This window comes from Motacilla alba, chromosome 4A, assembly GCF_015832195.1.
Source record: "Motacilla alba alba isolate MOTALB_02 chromosome 4A, Motacilla_alba_V1.0_pri, whole genome shotgun sequence".
NCBI classification, from domain to species: domain Eukaryota; kingdom Metazoa; phylum Chordata; class Aves; order Passeriformes; family Motacillidae; genus Motacilla; species Motacilla alba.
In genome coordinates, this window is record NC_052045.1 from 19595552 (window position 1) to 19612999 (window position 17448).

Below are 17448 nucleotides of genomic sequence, written 5' to 3' on the forward strand. Positions count from 1 at the left end.
GGCCAGTGCTATCGAATTCAAGGTAGCACTGGCACCTCTCTCTCTCTCTCCCCTGAGGGGGGGGGGGGGGGGGGGCTGCCCGCTGCCTCTCCGAGTTCTTCCACCCTTCCACCTCCGTGGGGAACTCACTCTTATCTAAGCCATCGCCTCCCTTCTCTGCCCAAGGCTCCGGCCCACCTCCCTCAGCCTCGTGGCTTCGCCTCCCCCGCCCAGCCTGAAGCTGGGCAGGGGAGGTCTGGACTCCTCCATCCACCAGAACCAAGAGAGAGAGAGTTCCCCTGGGAGCTCCTCGCTTTTAACCCCTGTGTTCTCAGAGGCGTATCCATATCCTCAATGGTCAAACCAGGTGCCAATATCCACATCTGAGCACCTATTGGTTTGACCACCACCACCTCCCAAAAACTCACTTCCTCTCAAACCACTACTGTATGACACAAAGGTTTGCAGGAGGGCCTAAGTGTCAAAAATAAGAAAGACAGCTGAATTTTTATGTGACGTTGTCCAGGATTATGTGCCAGCAATAAAAACTCAGTGGATAAGTTCTTCCTTTCTTCAAAACAAGTATTGGTTCCACAAGTAAATCAAACACATCTTTAAATAGACAAAATTCTGAATACTTTAAAAGACAGTCTTACTATTGCTGTGATGGTCTAATAAAATATGGGTTCTAGTTTCTAATCTTGTCTGTCTTACTTGCTTAGATTAACTGCTTATTTTGAAAGTTATCACTGAATCTCACCTCCTTCACATATAATATAAACTTGTAAGTTAAAGCTCAAAATATGAGTGCTGAGTTTAATCACAATTTAATCCATTAGAGCATGTCTGTCTCACAGTAATTTTTCTATGTTCCAGAAGCAATAAATTACTTTTCCTTCTATTCCCATTAGAGGAGAGCACCTTGAAATAACTTTCCACCCTGAAGAGGCCCTTCTGCTCCATACCTTGTACACTCAGCTAGTTTAACTAGATACATGAACCAGTCAAATCTAAACCAGTCCTCATTTTTCATTTAGATTTAAAGTTTTGGTCCTATACTCTTCAGTCTCATGTTTACTTTGATGCAGAAGTTAGGTACAGCCCAAGAAGTTCTTTAGACTGTCCACAGCCTAAGTTAAAAATAAAAACCAAACACAACTGCCCTCAACAATAGGAGAAAAAACACTAGCAAATAGCAAGACAAGAAGGAAAATAAATACAGAGAACTCTGTTAAAACCTTAAAAATTCTGACAGACAAAAAAGCAGACAAAAACGTGACAATCACTTAAAAGATAAATATGTGTGTTTTAAAAAAAAGTTAATTAATTCTGCCTCAAACCCCCAAACTGCTTTTACCTATTACAGAGTATGCCATCTGTCACACCCAAGCAACCCTTCACATGAGTGGATTTTATGCTAAGTAAGCATTTCAAATATAATAACTCCAACTGAAAGTTGGCTATTGCATATGAGAAGGAGGCCTGGGAACATTCATATGTGGCAGTACTAACAAGCTTCACCACAGCTGTTTAACTGCATTTTATGTGAGCATAATTAAACTCCTCTCCAGGAGATATTTTATCCTATACCATGGATCACAGGCCTTATCTTTACTAAGGAAAACTGCTATGACAATATAGAATAAAGTCACAACAGGATTGTCATACTATTAAGGGGATTTCCATTTCTGAGCATCCAAGAGCCACTGGCAGTCACACTCATACTGACTTTTTTTGGTTTTGAGGTCATGACACTGTTAGAACTTCCCAAGTTATGCTATGGAATTTTTTAGGTCTCATCTGTTAGAGTCCATGCCCAAAAGAAATATGTCAGCTAGCAGACAAGCATCCAACAGTTTTAAATCATATTTACTGCATGGCTCATAATGGGCCACATTTATCACAGCTTCCAAATGTTCAGTGGGATATCTGGCATGCAAATAACCAATTTCAATTAATTCAGTTTCATCGTAATTTGAATTGGATTTCTTCTTGTATCACTTAACATTATTTTGGATAACAAACACAATTCTGTCTACCCTACACTACCCTCTACATGTCCTGCAAGTTGTTAATCCCAAAGGTGTTATTCCTTCAAAGTGTTCATTAAAAAAAACAAATGGCTGCCCTGTCTCAGGAGGATAGGAAGGTCAGGTGGGGCATTAAAATTATAGCATTATCTAATATTTTCAACTACAATGATTAATCAATGATTAATTTAAACAGGAATAAGTGGAAGGAAAAAATTACCTTATCTGCTGACTATATTGCCACAGGTAGAACAATTTGTTTCTGTCCAAGAGCATCATGTTACACTTGCAAATTTAATCTCTGAATCCATTCTTCTCCAGTCAAAACTGCAAGTGCCCTACAATTATATTGTAGAGATATGCACTAAAACTCATGGTACTTAATGCAACTAAAAAAATTTTGTTTTCTACTTAAAAATATTATTTTTAAGATGTATGATACAATATTTAATACATCAGATAATTTCTCTTAGCAGAACTAGAATTCACATCTCACGCAGAAAACTGTTATGCCATTAGCCAGCCTAACAGATTTAAATTAATATTCTGATAAATGGAACAATAATCCAAAACAAACCTTTCCACAAAACACTAACTTGATTTAAAGAAGACTGGTTTAAAGTTGCTCTCTTGGACAAAGTCTGCTTTAAAATATGCCTGCGTTTGGAAGAAAATTGCTTATTAACATAAACCCAGTAAAGCAATAGCACAATACTATCAATTAACAAGCCAGAATAGTAAGGTTTGTTTGGAACATTACTGTTAGGATAGATCTGTAAGTATAAATAAATAAATTAAGGCTACCATAAATATTAAATCTATCAGAGGTTGCATAACGATGAATGAGAGTGCATCTCATGAAGAAATAGAAACACAACACTATTTCAATTTCTAAATATGTAGCAGGTCTTGCTTCCCTCTAAATACAATAGTACTAAGCAGATGAGAACCACAGGGCAAAAGGCTGATTGTAACTGATTTCTCTAATCCTCTAGAACATTTGTAGGAGAACAGAATAGTGGAGACATCATAGGTTCCATAAAATGACATTTTTTAAGTCAAAATGGATTGAAAAATCTTAGCTGAGGTCATCCGGTCTTTAATAAAGACAGCATGCAACAATAAAATGTCTGGATCCATGTAATTGCACTGAGATGAAAGGAAGTTTTCCCATTAAGACTCTCACTATAAATGACACAAGGCCCCCTTTTCTCTTGCTCCCCCTGGAGTCAACAGCAAATATTCATCAGCTTCAGTGAGATTGCTGATGGTCTTAAATGATCCTTGAACATACATTGCAGGTTTGTCTTTAATTCTGATGAGGCCTCAGACACTTGATTTGATCTAGCATGCCCTTCTTTAAATAAGGAAGCTGAATGAAGACATTTCTCATTACTGCAAAAATTTTCTGAAGAAAATTACCACCTCAGCTCACCTTATTGGTGAGCTGCTCAGTTTTGCTGAAGCTTGACATATGATAGATTATCTATCTCTATCTCTACAACTTCTCCAGGCAACCTGTTCCAGTGCCTCCCCACCCTTACAATAAAGCATTTCTTCCCAAAAGCCAAACTAAACCTACCTTCTTTCAGCTTGAAGCCATTTCCCCTTGTTTATCACTCCCTGCCCTTGTAAAATGTCCCTCTCCAGCTCTCTTGGTGCCCCTTTAGGTACTGGAATATGCTAAAAAGTCTCCCTTGAGCCTTCTCCAGGCAGAACAACCCCAGCTCTCTCAGTCTGTCTTCACTCAACACGTTCCCCGGCCCACTCATCATCTTCATGGCTTCCGCTGGAATTGCTCCAACAAGACCACATCCTTATGTTGGGAGCCCAGGTGTCTCAATAGAAGAGTTAAAGGGGAAAATCCCCTCCCTTGACCTTTTGATCACTTTTTTTTGAGGCAGCCTGGGATAAATTTGGCTTTCTGGGCTGCTAGGGCACATGGCTGGGCCATGTCCAGCCTCTCATCCAGGAACACTCCAAAATCCTGCACCTTAGGGCTGCTCTCCATGCATTCCATGCCTCTGCCCATGAAGGCCAGTTCCCTTGAGTTTCATTTCTTGATATTTGGGTTTAAGGCAAATCCTTTCTGATAAGACATTGAGGAAAGAGCAGAACAGATTTCTAATAGAGATCAATTCTGCTTGTGAAACCTTAATCTGTGCACAGCTTAGCACTCCATCAAATCACACATCAGCATAAAAGGAGGAAAAAACCTCAAAACAGTTAGAGGCAACACATTCCCTTATCTCATTTCCACTCTATTTTGTATACTCACACTGAATAATCCATTATACCCATTATCAAATCATCAACAATAGGATAGTACAACAGCAACTTGGATTTACAGTACAGCTTAAATCCAAACTGTTTGGAGCACAATTTAACAGGATAATATGGCAAGAGTTAATTTAACATTAAAAAAAAATAAAAGAAAAAATTGCTTTAAAAACAAACACCCTGCATTTTCCTGTACAAAGTTTTCCACCCAAGTCCAAATACTCTGAAGGTGAGACTCAGAATGAGTAAGAGCAAAAAAGTCCCCCTAAAACCCTTTAAATGGTTTCTGTGGCAGTGTATGTCACAGCATGTGTCACAGTTGAGGCAGACACAATACACAGAGTATCAACATACAATTTCACAAAGCTTCAACCCATACAGAGTAACACCATACCTCCCCAGAAGGCTTCAGACATTTACCCATACAGAATAGCATCATCTCACCTCAGAAGGCTGCAAGCATCTGCCCTTCTTGTTCTTTAGCCCAACCTTTTACACCCCTCATGCTGAGGCACTGCGCCTGTGTGCCCTCTGTTGCCTCTGGTGGTTCTCAGCACCCCTGGGCACTCCATGGCTCGCTGCTGTCAGTGCTGCTCACCTGCTTTTCACAGCTGTGCCCACGGGGGATGAGGCTGAGCCAGCCCCATCCCAATTATCACAAACTGTGCCTACAGGTTACAGTCTTCTACACTAGAGGCAGGGGTGGGAATGACAATATCATAAATATCCAAAAGACTTAAAAGTTTTCCAGCAGCAATTATTGAAGCTGCTATTGCAAGAGAGATGTATTCTTTAATTTCTCGTTTCACTTTCAAAGAAGCATTTAATGGAAACATGAATATGGTGCCAACATGTAATGCTGAATACCTGTTTATGCTTAATATTTTGAATACTCAAGCTTTACATAATCTTTATCACCCTTTGCCAATATCCCTGCATTTTTGTCCTTGGAATACAGAAGTTTAGAGTGAAGTTTATTCAAAACCTGTAACTATGTAAATGAGGACTTGGAAAGGGAGGACTGGGAGGAATAAATTAATTTATACTTTTTTCTTCGAAAATATAGTCAACCAAACAAAAAAAAAAACCCACCAACATTCTTTCACTTTTAAGATGTTATAGGTAAAATGCCAATTAAGCCTAATCAATAATTTGCGAGAGCCAAATTATGATAAAAGTAATAAAAAGATAAAATGTATTTCACATTTGAATTACAATTTATGCCAGCCACAAATCAAAAAGGACAGAGCCAAGCCCAGGACTCTGGCTCTGGGTGAAAACACACAGCTCTGACCCCCTCCTCGCATTAGAGTGGTGAGTCCACTTTTTACTCGAGTTTGAGTCCAGTTCTTACACTCTTTTTCTTGCCCCAATCTATGATTTTCTTTGTCCTTTTCTTGGTCTGATGGTCTCTCTCGATGTTCCTCTAGTCCAAGGATAATGCTATCAGATGGGTAGACAGTCCAGTCTCCGGTGCCTCCATCCATATTCATCTCCCCTCTTGTTCTTCCTTCAGAAGAAGGACGCAGAATCTCTTTCAGAACAAAAGCTGCTTCGCAATACACAACAGAGGGAAAACACTGGGGAACACTGGATTCATGGCACAGCCATCAACAAAGCCTTGTTACAGTATATCCCTTTGAATCAAGTTGGCAGCTGTGTTGGATAAGCTGCCTTCCCGGCTCTCCCCTCAGCTCTGCCTTGCAAAGGCTGGAAGACTGAGGAGCAGAGGTGTGCAGCTCATTCCCAGACAGCTGGAGGTGCAGGACTGCTGCAGCACAGCCCGGGAAGGAGACGCACTCACCTCGTGGAGAGCAGAGCCACTCCTGGTTACAGAGCTCTGTGGCACTTCCAGCACCTTCGCACACCAGCAGGTGCACAGCCCATGAAAACCATCTTTTGTAAGGGAAGTAAGTATTTTTAGAAAACACTGTGCTAAAGTTTGTAAAGGACTCGAATTTGCTCTACTCAGTGCAAATGAGAAAGAGAATTGACTGGGAAACAAAGTCAGATTTGGTAACTCAGACCAGGGAAAAGATTTTTTTAACATATTTGTCAAACACCACCACAATTTGGGAAGTGTGATGGTCCACAGCTAAGAGCCATAAAATATAAACAAACTTATATCATATAGGTATAAATTAAAGTTAAATAGGACTGTGTGCAGGCCTATCGTCCACACAACTCCAGTATCTCGTGGTTAGCACATCCACAACAATCCTGCTGAGGTTGACTAGGCAAATTCTCAACCAGCCCAGGGTCATAGTGCCCAATCAATTCCCCACTTCTACTCCAAAACTGGTCCTTCCTCCCTCTATGCAGTTTATACTTTCAAGTGTATTCCAGCTCCCATTAACTTCAGCTGAGGAATACAACTGGCTAACTCCTAACTTCTGTGCAGTATGTTCAACAAATTCCGAGACAGATTATCCTTAATCTCTTCAAAACCTAAACCAAGTAACTTGCAGGAGGTAAACTGAGGTAACATTTCCCCATTTTTGAAATTTTTAAAAATATCTTTCTAAATAAATCAGAAGCAATTCAAAACCGTGGTGGTTATTGGTGGAACAACTACTTATAGAAAAACAAAATAATAGAGTTGCAAACACATTTGGCTTCTTATCCATCACCTTCTGTTGTAACTTTACTATATATCTACAACTTTGGTGGAGAATAGGGCCACTTTCTGTTCAAAAGCACATTTGCAGAAATTTACCAGTTCCATTCACACAAGTTTCTTTACATCAGGAAAAATAAAAACATTAATTTTAAGAAACACTGTCTACAGGACAATCCATTCATACCCACAATCTCCATTTTTATGAGCTCAGTACAGTTATTTGCTCATATAAGACTTCAATTACAGAAGTAACCCAATGAAATTATTTGGTCTAAGTTACATCTTTTAGTATTTCAGTCTACAAACCATCTATTTTACTGCTTTTATTCACAATTCTCCAACTCCTGCTTCCCACCTTGCTATTTTAACAAAAATCTCTTAGTTATGTAAATTTGCATGTGTTCCTGAGAATTTTGATACGTTAACTTACACATAATAATAAAAAATTAAGTAGCCCAAGTACATGTTCTACAGAAATTAATTCCTGCAGAAAATATGGCAAGAATGCAAAACATATTCCTGTGCCACTGTATATTAGATCAAGCTACTTAATCAAGACTTTTAAGAGTCTATGGATACAAAATAGGAGCAGCACCTCTTTTACAAAGGCATTTCAGTTACAGTACATATAGCATGTACTATATGAAAAAAAGAGCAAAGTTATAATGCAGTAATTAAACTTATTTCTTTCAAATTACTACTTAACTACTCCAAATCAAAATTCTATGGAAAAGCATCAAGATTCAAGATCAGAGCATGCCAAATCCATTCATTAGAAATGGTAGTCAAGCATAAGAGTAGTTATAGCTTCAAGAATAAAGGAAGCATGATTCAAGTACTGAAGTTTAAAACAATCCTGACACAATAACTTGCAGCAGCAATGGCCTTGGAATGTGTTGTTAAATCATCAACAAGCATTTTGCCAACACACACAGTAACTGCACATTACAAAAATTAACATTCATCACAGAGCCCTTTTCTGTTTTCACAGCTATGTAATGCATGTGTTTAAACTATCCAAGTTTGTTTCTGAAGTTCTAAGGCTCAGTTACTCAGCTTCAGGGAAAATTGTACAGATAAACTATGTGCACCAGTCAGCAACAATTGCACGCTCATCTGTGTGCATGCAACACCAACTCCAGTTATGGACATTTTACTACTTAAAACATAATCCCAGCATATTTAGGAAAAATAATTCCTTTAGGAACTCTCAAGTATGTACTTTGTAAGTACAAACCCCAAAGCATTTCAATAAAGTAATACTTTTACCTTATAGAATTGTCAGGATTGCTGTCCTGCGCAACACATATACTTTAATGGCAATGGACTATAATGTTTAATCTGATATATGTTATCCTAAAAGAGCTCCAGCAAAACTACTTTGTTTCAGGATTTTTGTTGCTGTTATCATTTTTTAAGTCATTCAAAAGCAGCCCCCATCAGTTAAACACATAGACCCAGGCCCCCTCTCTTTGTGGTACAATATCAGGGAACTACTATATAAAAAAGCCTTAGGGACCACGTACTAACCTTAACTACTCAGGGAGCCTCTGGAAGGACAAGAAGAAAATGTCAGTGAACTTGATTATGAAATTGGTAAAACTATCTTATATACCCCGGGAACAGCTGTCAGCTGGGTCAGATTGGAGCCCAGAGGGGAGTGAAGTGTTTTCAGGTGCAGCAAATGATGCAATCAAGGAAGTCCAGGGGTTCCAGTTTCTCAGCCCTGTGCTTGCCTGCCAGTCTGTGACAGGACAAACTCTTCTCTTCCTGTGTCTGTCTTGGTGGCTCATAACACACCAGCAGGAGGAATTTGTGTTGTCCCTGAGGTTGGTGAGGGTCTCAGAGAATGTCCTTCCTCATGCTGGGGAGTGCTGCCTGATATTCAAATCCCTGCCTAACTTTCTTTAACAAAGGAGCACAAAAAAATGCATTAAAGGATATCAGTTTAATTGATAGAATCTTGTAACCTTTTCCAGGTGAATTTCCCATAGTGAACCTTCTAACTTTCAACCAGAGGAAGTAGTCCATCATATCAGACATACTAACTTTAGCATAGAACCTTGTTTTTTTAGAAGGCAATGTGTCTACTTTTCAAAATGTAAATAGTCGTGCCAAGCATCTGAAAAGCAAACTCCATTTAGTGTTTCGAATTACATATTTTAGATAGAATGAGGTGTTCATAAAAAAACCCACAGTTTTGCATTTGTACTATTGAAAAACAAAATCATTTTACCTCACAACTTACAATGCCTTGAATATTTTATTACACAACCATTTTAATAGTGATTTTGTAATTAAGTGAATCAAAATTCAAGCTGTGAGAAGCTGAGTTTTCCACGCATTTTGCAGTGTACCATAAACAACAAGGGCAAAGAAAAGCAAGGAAGATTTGATTTTAATTAAATGTTTCACGAAGATGACAAAGGGCAGTTCCTCACCTCCTAGATGTGTTTCTCCAGATTGTCATAGTCTATACACAGAAATCTTTCATGCTCTAAAGTTCTGACCCCTATCCACTAGTTTTCATCTTCATGCAAAGTTTATCATGTCAAAGATTAAGTTACTGTCATGCTTCCATTTTCTTCTACGGAAAAATATATCATGCACATCTCAGTGACCACCATGAGCACTGTATTCAAAATGTGCATTGAAAAGGACAGAGCAGGTAGGTAAATTATCAGCTCAAATTGGAATTTATGAGTATGTGGATGAGAGAGATATAACAGGAAGTTTTACAACCCCAGCTGTAATGGTTGTTGCCGCAGAGAGCTACAACAAACCCAAGCCTAACAGGTGACACCCCAACTCTGTTTGACAGGGCTGCTTGTTTCTAGGGAAATGAACTGACCTATGAAAAACAGCTGAAAGATATGTTGAAAAAATAACTGAAAAAACACTTCAAAAAGGCCTTTGCAGTCTTCACTTTGTCATTTTCATTTACCTAGCCAGCAGCTGCTAATTCTGAAGCCTGCTTGTTTCATGGAGAGCTGCCCATCAGTGACAGCTTCCCGAACTGCTGAGATTCACAGCTGTAAAGATCCATGAGTCAAGATGAACTTTATGGAAATTTAGGTTGTTTGATGAAAAATTTGCCAGGAATAGTTCTGTCTCCTTGTGCCAGGAATAAAGTTGCTGATCATGCTAAACTGATTAGATTAGTGGTCAGATTGCACTCTCTAATTAAGCATAAGCTCACAGTAAGAAAAAGTCTATTTAAATATCAGAGAGAAGTTCCTGACTATTAAAACTTAGTCTGAGAACTGTTTTCACAGACATTATTGACTATTCCAGCAAATCCTAAAAAATCCTTCTTACCAGCTGCTTTACTCACCTGATCTCCTCACAGAATCACAGACCACATCACTGTAATCATCCACTAAGCTGCATGCTTTAAGCATACCAACTAAAATCTGCAAATATACAGGTGCACAGATTTCATTTGTTCTGATTACTGCCTACATTTTTTCCTGACAAACGAATCCTCCACCATTAAGCTTTAACCCATATTTCTGACAAGTTTTATTTCCTATATGCCTGCCCTTCCCAAGCCCTGAATGGTTTGATGCAGCTTCTTCTGTCACGCATCACCTTTGCAAAATTACTAATCAAGCTTTTGCTCCCATTACTCCCCATGATGTATGATATCATGACTCATATCTTCCACCAAGCCACAGGGACATAAAAGAGAAATTGATAAGCAGCTTAAAATAAAAGAACATGCTTAAAAATGCTTATTTATTCCTATACTCTATTAAAGAAATGCTTTATAATACTGTCTGGCTTAGATTTTCAGTTGTAGTATCAGTCAGAAGTTAAGTGTTCCATGGGATAAAGACCATGCCTTTATTCATTAAGGAAGTGCAGACCTTGAGTTCATTCAACCATTAAGAGCATCAAGAAGTAATTTACTAATCAATTAAATGTCAGCAAGGTCTGAAGCTGATCTGTACTAAACTACAGTTCAGATGTCCCTCAGACTCAGCTGTTAAACAATTACCTGGAAATTCCTCCTTCTCTGAGTGAACATTAGGGCAAGTGACTGACAAAGTATTAATTACAGCTTCTAAGCCATTATTTTATTCTTCACTGGAAAAAAAATACCACAATAAACCTAACCAATCAGGAGAGCAGAAGGAAGGAAGAGTAGGAGGAATAGACAGGACCCAAAGAGTACAACACAGCTAAGAAAATGCACAGGGAAAAGCACTGTTATTCCACATATTTTTTTCAATTTATTGTTATATACAGTCACTGTAATCTGATACCAAATCACACATTATCTGGAATATATAATTAACTACTTTCTAAGAGCTTTTTCTACTCTCCTCTTGTTTGAAGAGGATTTTTAGTTTCACACAAACCCTTCAAAGTAGTCAAGAGTGAAATCCTTTATCTGTGAGAAATGATTGCCATGTACAACTAGTTTATTTAAAATGATGCAGAGACACAATTATGAACAAAAGAGCAATTGTATATTGCCATTGAACACTCTGCATTTAGCCTTACAGCCACTCAGATTTAGTATTGAAATCACATATCTGAAAACCTGAACCAATGTGATTAATGTCCTGTAAGCAGGAAGTGTATATCATCACTGTTTACTAAGAAATTACCCCATCTTCCCTGATTTTAAAACCTGAAGAGTATCTTCTACCACTGTTGAAGTCAACAGCATATGCAGAGATCTTCTGTCTGTCTCTAAAACGGGGGGGGGGGGGGGGGGGGGCGGTGCAGAGCAGACCATCTTCTTGACATGCTGTTACGATTTCATTTTCTTTAGATTGCATAATTCATTTATCCTTTCTGCTGCATTTCTCCAGTCTATTTCTAATGATCACTACTTTTTCTGTGGAAAGAGGGCAATTGATAAGAGGGGAAAAAAAACCCCAATCAAAATAAATCCCAAACAACTGAACAAACTAAGACAGGAAACTATAACTCTGAGAAATTTTATCTGCTCTTCATGGAAAATAGGTGTATATCTGTAAGGATGTTCCCCTTTATCAATCACCCAGAGGCCAAGAATCCAAAGCACCTCTGCAACCACAGGTAATAAATGTGCTGTCTGGAACAGCACAGCTGGCACTGGGGCCCTGGATCCTCTCCAACATGCAATAGAGAACCTCCAGATTGACACATTTACATCCCATTTGCTGCTATTGCTCCAAGTTATACTTAAAAATTCAAAGGTCAGGGAGGCAGCAGTGGCTGGTAATAGCAAAATACTTTTGTATGTGACCAAAGTAAAAGATGAAAACTAGCAAAGCATTTTACAATCTGACAATTGCAAGAAAATTTAATTTAGAATCCCCAATATTCTCAAGAAAGACATAAAAAAGCTTCTACTGTTTCCATCAGGAAATAATTGTGTTAAAGCCAAGAAACAAAATGAATTTTTACATCATGCAAGAAAATGCCACATGTGAAGGAAGAATATTATGTTCTAAATCAGCTTATATCTTTATAGGAGGGAATTTATGAAAAACAGACAATGCTGTTACTAGTGATTAAATCTTACCTCTCCTGGCTAAGTAATACATTTTAGCTTGAACAGATTCTAGTTACAGTCAAGCTTGATAGAGAGACCTCACATATATTATATCAGTGGTGTCTTTATTTCACATTATCAGCCTTGAATGAAAGGAATTCTCAACATAACATAGAAGCTGGGACATAGTAAAGATGACATGTTTTCCTGCACTCCCCTCAGAAACCTGTTGGGCAAGTCATATATTTTTAAACACAGATTTGAAAATAGTGTATGTGTGTTTAATTTTTCAGGTATTTCTGTCTCCAATATATGATTATCAGTGGCAAGGCCTGAATAGGAAAGATAGCCAAAATCATCCCAAAATTTGTATGTCACACCTCTGAGGGACTGACAGGACCCTTCCTGGGATGAATGGAACATGTGGCAAAGTCCTAAAAACATGTCAATTTGTTTAAATGTTATGAATTACACTTCGACAAAAGTGGTTCCTAATTCCTCTATGGCATCTGTCAACAAAGTACACACATTTCTGCAGTTTCTTGACATGAAAATTAAACACTTCGAAACAGAATTGAATTAAAAATGGAACTGTTCTGTGGTCTGTCTGTCCAACCCACTGAGCAATTCTAAACAGCTGCAAAAAGTACCATGAAACCTTCTGCAGTGAGGAAAGGTGCAGCTTTCCACTCTGTATTAGGTAAGTATTTGGAAAATTTTACACTTATTGGGGACTCTGTGGCTCCAGCAAGAGAAATTATACATGAACTGAGATACTTTGCAAAAGTCCAGCTTTGTGTCTAGTGTCTGGTGCATGATGTCTGGTGCATCCTGATACTGTATGATTTACTGCCTGTGACTGCTGGGCATTCCATGGACACCTGACAGTCTAGACTTTCAAGTACCAGGAAAAGCCACCAACAGCAATAAAAAATGCAGCATAAATGACATTTTGCATGTGCTTTCTATGGGACACAGTCCTTAGTAGTAAAATATGTGAAATCTCATTTTACAGCAGACTGTCTGGATGCATTCACTATTGCTGCTGGATCCAGCTGGGCTTGGAGCACCCTCTCCCCTCACGGCTGGGGACAGCAGTGTTTCCACCCTCTGGCCAGGATGTTTCCATATCTTCCAGAAGCTCACAATAAAGGCATGGTATTGAAGCAGTTTGAAAATGCTTTTATTGCTGTGTCACTCGTTCCACAGAGACACGGAGGATTCTAGCCAATGTGGTACTTTTTACAAAAGGAACTGTACTGGTTCCCTCTGCAACCTGCTCTTGAAAAGGAGATGCAGTTTGCTGGAAACTCTTCCTAGAATCTGCTAAAAGGGGTAGCATTTGTCTTTGTTAAATTAACATGAAATCAGATCAAGCCAAATTCCAACCAGATCTGTTTGCCAAGAAATTTCAGAGGACAGGCAACTCCAGGAGAATCCAAATAGGCTGCAGTGATGGCACAGCTCTGACTGGAACCCAAGCAAATCCCAAGTAGGTTTTATAGCAATGAGGATGTGTGGATGAGAAAGTCAGAACTGAAGAAGAAATACAGAATGCCCCTCTTCAGGTCACAGACAGCAGTCCTACAGAATGACACAAACTAAAATTACATACTTTCCATAGAGAATCCTCACAGATGTCAGGAAATGGATTGCACAAAGATCAATGGAGAAATGCAGTTCTTCCTAATTGCCAAGCTAAAAACTGACTAATCTGAAGCCTCACTTATTGGTTGCATCTCTTCCTTTTGCTGTATATTTTTTTTTCTTTATAATTCCATTTTTTTGTTTCATTTTGCTTTTCCCTTGACTCCTTGAATTCTCAGCCTAACTGACTGACTTCATTAACATGGAGGCAGGTACACCATTACTGTCATTTCACTATTCTCTCATTGTCTGTGGGGAACATGATTATTCCCAATGAGGTTATTCTTTATGTGATTGCATACTAAATAAAGATGTAATGGCAGGAATTTATAGGCTTTTCTATCCATGTCTTTCCCATGTTTTTGGTTTGGTTTTTTTTTTTTTTATGTTAAAGGAAAATTATGCCTTATTAACTAAATATGCAAAACACACATACTTTGCAATGGTTCTGCATTTGACACTCCTAAAATATTACAAGAATTATAATAAAAAATTCAATTATTATGACTATGGATTTCAAAACTGGCTACTACAATTATTTCTCAAATGCTACCCTAAGGTCCCATGCTGAAAGTAGTTTATAGCATTTAATTTCCCTAGTAACTATCATATCAGCCATATAACTTATGAAAACAGTACTCATAGAAATGATGAAGCAGAGATTCCTCCAACTGCAGGAGCTTCCTCTGTCTCTGCAGGATGATATATGGTGATTGCATGCAACAAGCAGAAAGCAGGATTAACTTTTCAGCTTGCCTAACTTAAGCCATAGCAAAGAGCAGAAACCCATGCTGGCTACTGAGCACATCCATTACATTTTACAGTTGGAACTGGGGATGGATTTTGGTGTCTTGAAAAAAAACAGGGCCAGAAAACTGGGTTCCCAGAGCTCCAACAGAGGAGTTGGAGTAGTTTATTACCTGTCTCTGACATAAAGAAAAGGAATTATGGACTAAACAAAACGTATTTTAAAATCTGCTGTAGAATCTGCTGTGTTTAATCCAGCCCCACATTAGTCTGGAATAGGGTCAGGATATTCATTAGATTGCTTCCAGCTTCTCAGTGGCCAATAAAGGATACATTAACTGGGTTCCATCAAATATACTTCTTATGGATTCAGTCGTATTCTCAGTGCTTTGTCATTTTGCTCAGAATCTGACACTGATTTTGTCATGAGCTGCTCAAAGGTAAAGTAAGCAGAGAAGTATGAGTCTCTGACTGCTACAAATACTGTATTCTTCTTATTCTTCAAAATTCATTGACACAATTTATCATAACATTTAATTTGATCCACAAGGGCTTTTTTTTTTTTGGGGGGGGGGGGGGCAGGGGGTTGGTTTTTTTTTTTTTTTCTATTTCACTGCTGAGTTACTGATAATTTAGATATTTTGTATGAATTTTACTTTACAAGTTTCAGATTTGCATAGTAACATGCATTGAAAATACCTCAGAACATCACACACTACGTTGATGGAAAACAAAAAATCTGTTGCTTCTATATGCAGTGCTCTTATGCAGCTGTATCATTTTGCATTCTGGCAGGGACAAGAAAATTCTCGTGCATCTTGATTTTGACAGTAGACAGCTTAAACCTTGAAATAAAAGTCTGAAATTCTGCATTTTAGAATGCCAGCATCACTAATTTACCCTTTCAACTACTGCAAACCCAAAGTCCATTTGAAGGTGGACAACTGAGTGTTATGTGGATTTTTTTCTTACTTTCTTCCTAAAGAATAAAATTCTTTCCAAAATTACTTGTGGCTGAATACTTTTATTTAAAAATAAAATACCTATAATTATTAATATTTCATAGGAAAGTGGCTTTTCTGTTGAGAAGGTTTGCTTTGAGTCATCATGTAAAGTTGTACTCCTTTGTCAGTTTTCTTTATTAATACAGTGGCTCATGTCTACTACAACTAATTAGTACTTTTTAGATAACATTCCTTTAGCTGAGGTAAAAATGACTCCTTCAAGTTTTTTAATCTGTTTTTATATGCTCCCACTTTTTTTTAAATTTACTTTTATTTACTAAATTCTGTGATTCTGTGATTCTGTGACTTTGAATTGCAAGTTTCCTTATTTGTACGCTCAATTTCTGATGCTTCAGCTAAAAATAAAATATTTTGTTTTAGTATCTAAAAATCCTAAGAAAAATTAAGGATTCTTCATCCTCCTAAATTATCTTGCATGGGTACAGCTACTTGATCTTAGATTTTTAGGAGCAGCTCCAGTTTATGGATCTATACAATGTGATCTACAGAGCAGGAAGTTATGTTTCTGTACTTCCCTGAAATGAACTATATCTCATAATAAATGTAAAGGCCTTGAAAGGAAGCCATGCCCTGATGTTCAGGGGATTCAAAGAGGTAAATCTTGCTGATTCACACAAAATCTGCCATGCTTTATTTATGCCATTTTATGATTAAGGCCTTGAACTAGCAAAGTTCTTAAGGACATGCCTAATTTTTAATTCAGTGGGAGCATTCATCTGATTGAAATGCTTAAATGCTTTGTTGAATTATGACCCAATGAATGAAATGAAAAAGCAGTGAAAAAAAGGAAGCATAAAATTTCCTTATGCAGTAAATATTCCGAAGCCCATTTCAAGAAGCTGCCACCACCACTGGCTGCAGGAGCACTCATAATTGCTCATGCTGATAGTGAAGTTGGGCACACAAATCAGATTTCCCTTCCCTCTCTTCCCCAAGGCTGTGCCTCTCTGTCCATCACACTGCATATCTGTCTGTTGTGAGACACCTGTGCTTCATTCCCCTGCTCACCCCTGAAACTCCTGAGAGAACTGTGCTGAAGGAGCCACCATGACATCCTGGCCCCCGTGCCACACTTCAGAGAAGATAATCACCACAGAGGAAAATGTTGCTGTAATGCACTAATTAGGACATCTGGACAGGTAAAGAAAAGTTCCCACGTAGCTTTCCTAAACAAACAGCCATCCACAAAACTATTCTCTAGACTCCCTGGATATTGTACCCTTCTCCCTTGAAAAATATCAATGAACTCCACCTTCTCTGTGATCTTCTCTCTTTTCTTTAGTTCTCTACAGTCATTTGAAGCTCCTTCATTTATCAAAATATTTTACCAGTGTTTAATATAAATACATATAATCTTACCTCTTTAATCTTGATTTTGGTTTTCACTTTTAGTTACCTACTGTATTCTGATGTGTCACTTCAGATTAATTTGTTATGCTAAGTGCTTGCCAGATAAACAATGAGCTTTCAAAGGAATCCATATGTAATAAGGCAAAGATTTAATTATTCCTAACACTATTAACATTTTACTATTATGTCAGGGTCATGGCTGAAAATATGATAGACACTTTTAGCATTGCCAAGAGCTCATTCTCTCACTTGTGAGCCATTATTACTGCTAAGACATTG